The sequence below is a fragment of the Gossypium hirsutum genome, chromosome A12, assembly GCF_007990345.1.
Source record: "Gossypium hirsutum isolate 1008001.06 chromosome A12, Gossypium_hirsutum_v2.1, whole genome shotgun sequence".
Classification (NCBI taxonomy): Eukaryota; Viridiplantae; Streptophyta; class Magnoliopsida; order Malvales; family Malvaceae; genus Gossypium; species Gossypium hirsutum.
Genome location: NC_053435.1, coordinates 83,159,100 through 83,165,062, shown reverse-complemented (window position 1 = coordinate 83,165,062; position 5,963 = coordinate 83,159,100). Strand labels below are relative to the sequence as shown.

Genomic DNA, 5,963 nt, shown 5'->3' with positions numbered 1-5,963 from the left:
GCATTAGCTTTTGAAAACATAATCAATATACATTTGTATATTATATCACCTTATACCATAGTTGATATTCATTATCATAAAAGATAGTAGCTAGCATTACAACATAGCCAAATATCCTTCTTTTACATTACTAATTCATGCGCATATTTCCATATTAATATGGAACATTTTTTAACACAATTACCAAATCAAAACATACTAAAATTTATATGCATAATACTAACCATTCAAACATCATCTATTCTGTCATTAATACACATACAAATAATTCATACCATTTCTATATGACTTAATAAACCAAATTTATAAATATTAATGCCAAATCAAAACATGCCAATTTCACAAGTTATACATCATACCAAAATATCATACACAGGACCAATTCTTCTCTTATCTATACGACTAGCAAAAATTAACTTATACACATTCATTAATCTTCAATTAACAAACTAATCTATATAAACATTTCACATACAATATATATACTCATTATTTTATCTCTTACTAAGCCAAATTATAAAATCATACTTGATGTTTCTCATTACCAAAACATATAACCAACTCCTCAAACATATATACCTTGAGATAATATATATATAACCAATACATCGTATGCTTGAATATATATTTATGCAAGTGCCGAATCATCAATCAAACATATTCATTACCCAAATTCAACATTTAGCCGAATACACTCGTCAACCAAATTAAACCATTACTATCAAATACAAGACATAAACGAATCATTTTAACCATGAGTAACATAACAAACATAATTCATACTTATGTATATACCATGGCCGATTCAAACAAACCACATCCAAAATCACCAACCATTTTCAATGCATATAACACATACAAACTTTTCTAAAGTTTCATATACTCACATAACATATTAGCCATTTTTGTATGGCTTAATATATACACAGCTTCAAACTTAACCAAATATAATCTAGCCTATACATGCCATAGGTTCAAGTTCAAACTTATAAAATACAAAAAACAGTCGACAGTGTGATAGACTTTGTTGACGATCCTCGAACTCGTACCTAGCCTCCAAAATCTATAAAACAGAGACAAACATAAACACGCACATTAAGCTATCGTAGCTTAGTAAGTCATAAGCAAACCAATAATTCAATGACAATATCAACTCAATTTAACCAAATAAATTTATGCTTTCATAATCACATTTAATTTCAAGCTCACAATTTCATATATAACATATACTTTCATATATAAGTTTTACCTTGTTCGAATGTACATGTATCTATTATCAAAGTAACAATCAATTTCAAAACCATAGTACCATTATATAACCAAATATACACACTCATAAGCATATATTCTTAAATCAAACTTTAGTATCTCCTACTTATTTATTTATCATGTGGCCGAATATACTTCACCAATACACATATGTATTTACATTAACATCAGGTATAATTTTGCATCACATTTCAAATAACCAACTTACCTTATTTTCAAATAAGCAATCAACTATTTCATACCTGGTCACTTAGCTCGATTTACACATTCGATCACAACTTATCAATGCCCGTTGAACCATTCGAAATTGAATAGGATGCTCGGATAATAACACATATCGTACAATGCCAACGTCCCAGACATGGTCTTACATGTAATCACATATCGATGCCACTGTCCCAGACAAGGTCTTACACGAATCAAATACGATGCTGATGTCCCAGACATGGTCTTACACATAATCACATATATCGATGCCAACGTCCCAGACGTGGTCTTATAGGAGAACACATATCGGAGATCCTATGTCATGACATATGTATCCTAGCTATTCCTAAGGTTCGTACGAGGCTTTCGGACGTCGTAACTAGATCGAGTCGAACCCGTACACATAGATTCTAAGCTTATACATATTCGGCTTTCACATATATACTATCACATTATACATTTCAGCATATATAGTTCATATTTAATCAATTAAATAACATCTATTTGCTTCTAAACTTACCTCGGACAACGATAATCGGAACGGGACGACTAATCAACAACTTTGGTTTTTCCCGATCCAAATCTGATTTCTTTGGTTCTTGATCTAAACATATTCAAATTAAACTCATTCAAACATAATTTCATCCAATTTAGACCAAAAACACAAAAATGGGCAAATTACCATTTTACCCTAACAATTTACACTTTTACAATTTAGTCCAAATTGCACAAAACACAAAACATGCAAAATTTGCACACACCATGCTTAGGCCGAATCTTACTTATGCTCATACAAGTCCATATATTTCATTTATTTCACATTTTAGTCTCTCAATTTATTATTTTTATAATTTAGCCCTAATTACTCAAATTTAACAAAAATTCCAATACAAAACATATTAATCCAAAACATATCTTTCAAAATTCATCAACTAACATCACAAAACTCAAATATTCATCAATGGCATAACTTAAAATATTCATCAAAATCAGAAATTCATGCATGGACTTTGTACATTATACTGCAACGATCTCAAAACGTGAAATTATCAAAAATCGGGCTAGTTACATACCTTGATTAAGCTTAACAATGGTCAAACCTTTGAAAACCTTATTTCTTTTCTTTTATTTGATGTTTCGGTTAAAGAAAAAAGATGAACATATGGCTTTTAAATTTTTATGTTTATTTTATACATATTATTACATATTTTAGTAAATTAACGTTTAGAATATAATTATACAAACATTATATTCATGTCCTTAACCGTCCATGATTTATAAATATGGTCTAATTGTAACATAAATACCTCATGCAATCAAAACAACAACAATTCGGCCCTTACAAATTAAACCATCCAATTTTTATTTTACGTGATTAAGCCCTTTTATTAAATCGAGCACTCAAGCGATAAAATTAAAACATGAAAATTTCACGAAGATTAATTCAGACATAATAAACACAGAAAAAAAATTTAAATATTTTTTTGACTCGGATTCATGGTCCCGAAACCACCGTTCCGTATGGGGTCTAAATCGGGCTATTACAAGGTTTAACTAACCCTTATTCATCTCGAACCCTAATTGCATGAAGCTGCTCTCTTGGGTTAGTTTCGGTGTTGTTAGGCAAGCTACCTTGTGGTCTTTCTGAAATCAACTTAGCAAGCTGTCCTATTTGGTTCTCGAGTCCTTGAATCGACGCTTGTTGATTTTTAGGTGTTGTTTCAGTGTTTTGGAAGCGAGTTTCTAATACTGAAATAAACTTCGTCAGCATCTCCTTCAGGTTTGACTTCTTCTCTTGCTGGTAAGGTTGTTGAAAGCCTAGAAGGAGTTGTGGTCTTTGATTTCCTTGACCACCCCAAGAGAAATTGGGATGATTCCTCCAACCTGTATTATAAGTGTTACTATAAGGATTATTCTAAGGTCTAGAATTATTACTCATACAATTGACTTGTTCGTTCTCTATGCTAAGGCGGTAGGATAGACATACTGGATTGTTCATCCCTCCTTTATTCGTATCGCACTGCATCACCAGATGTACCTGCGTAAAACCATATAAAACATCAATTTTCTTACTTAAAAGTTCTACCTAATTTGATAACATAGTGACCACATCTACATTAAAAACACCGGCTGCTTTCATCGGTTTCGTCCTCATGACTTATCACTGATAATTATTCAGTGACATTTCCTCTATAAACTCATACGCCGCTTCAGGTATTTTATTGTTCAGAGTACCACCGGCTACTGCATCGATTAATTGCCTAGTTGAGGGATTCAAACCATTCTAGAAGGTTTGAACCTGTAGCCATAGAGGTAATCCATGGTGAGGGCACCTTCTCAATAAATCCTTATACCTCTCCCATGCATCATATAGGGTCTCTAAATCCATTTGCACGAAGTAAGATATGTCATTCCTTAGCTTGGCTATCTTAGTCAATAGAAAATACTTCAATAAGAACTTTTTGGTCATTTGATTCCATCTAGTGATAGAACCTCGTGGTAGGGAGTTCAACCATTATTTAGCCTTATTTCTCAATGAGAATGGAAACAACTGAAAGCAAATGGCATTGTCAGAAATGCCATTCATCTTAAAAGTGTCACAGAATTCCAAAATATTGGCCGAATGAGTATTTAGATCTTCATCTTGCAAACCATCGAACTGAACAAACTGTTGAATCATCTGAATAATCTTCGGCTTCAGTTCGAAGTTATTCGTAGCAATAGTAAGCGTCACGATACTCAATTAGGCCCCAGTTAGAGTGGGCTTGACATAATCATACGTAGTACGAGGAGCAGGATTCAAATTTACAGGATTTGCAGCAACCACATGAGGTAGCTAATATTCTGATTTTCAGCCATCTCCTCAGTAATAACAATAACGTCCTCTTGCTCTTCCATTGCACTTTGTCGACTCTGCCTTACTTCTCTACAATTTCTAAGAGCTGTGCTTTTAATCTCACTGTCGAATACTAAAGGTCCTGATAGATTTCTTCTAGTCATATACTAAAAGAACCTTGTAACACCCCCAACCCGTATCCATTGTCGGAATAAGGTACGAGGCATTACCAGAGTTTACTAAACATTTTCAGATAATTTTGAGTCATTTATTATTCATATTTTGAAAATAACCATAACGTTTCTCTATTGGGCCCTCGAAGCCCCAAACATACATTAAAAACCAACCGGAATTAAATCGGGATCATAAAAAAATTTCGCAAAATCTTAAATTATATTTTCATCTAAGTACTTACCATTTCAATGCTACTTATAATTAAACATGTTACCATTCAATCAATAGCTTGGCACTTGTCTAAGCATCATACAACAACATTGTTAGTATACTTGCACATACTTCATATAAATTCAACAATGATATACCTATTTTCTCAACATATCACACTTAAGTTCAATAATAGTCTCAACTTACATAATTTCCTTATATCAACATATCAAAGATAATTATATATGTACATGTCACAAAATATATTGTTCTCTTACTATTTCTTCATAAGCATATATCATTCATTTCGTTATATCAATATTTCATGCATCATCATTTCCTTATATCTTATGTATATTTACTTTGGTAATAGTTCGTATTAAACTTAACATAAATTAAATTCCATGTATCTATACTTATTTCCTTTATCTATCTTCTTAATTATTTCATACAACTATTTTGTACATATATTTCCATATGACCAATTCCTGTAAACATTTCACACAACCATTTTGTACAACCAATTCATATAACTATTTGTCATCTGGTATATATTACCTGAATATTAGTTGTTCAACAGATATCTTGGCGTCTCTCTTCCACAGTCTTATTTATCTTTGGCATGATGCCATAGTGTCTTTCAACTATGGTCTTACTCATTTTCTATCATGTTGCCATGGTATCTTTCAACCATGGTCTTACACATTTCATATCAGGTTGCCATGGTATCTTTCAACCATGGTCTTACACATTTCATATCAGATAGCACACTCCCGCGAACCTCATCTTTACAGTGGGATTACCAGTCCAGGCTAAATCCCCTGTAATATAAACTCATAGAGTATTGTCGGGATTACCAGTCTAGGCTAAATCCCCTGCAACGACAATTACTTTAATGAGCTTGGATCTGAATTACCAGTCCAGGCTAAATTTAGACCCTAATTCGAATTACCCGTCCGGGCTAAATCCATTTTCCACATATTCTTTGGGAGGGCTATATCAGGATAGGATCACTCGTCCGGGCTAGATCCTTTTTACCGCTAATTCCTTTTCAGAGATCCATCGAAATTTCCTTTCATTCAACCGGGATTTCTTCCCATTTTATCAAATATATCAATGTTTCATCAATTTTCATACAATGAACATTCAAATCATATTCACATCAATAACATATATTTCAAGCATTAAAGAATATAATTCAAGTTACATAAACTTACCTAGTGAAATTGTAGAAATATCAAGATTTAGGGACATTTTGGTAATTTAC

The 5,963-nt window shown here is 32.4% G+C and overlaps 1 non-coding gene across 1 annotated transcript; it reads left to right on the top strand.

Annotated features, from left to right (window-relative positions):
* Positions 1–3,791: 3,791 nt before the first annotated feature.
* Positions 3,792–3,898, top strand: LOC121211759 (small nucleolar RNA R71). Its single transcript, XR_005906977.1, has one exon. It is a non-coding gene; the product is annotated as a small nucleolar RNA R71 (small nucleolar RNA).
* The last annotated feature ends 2,065 nt before the right edge of the window (positions 3,899–5,963 follow it).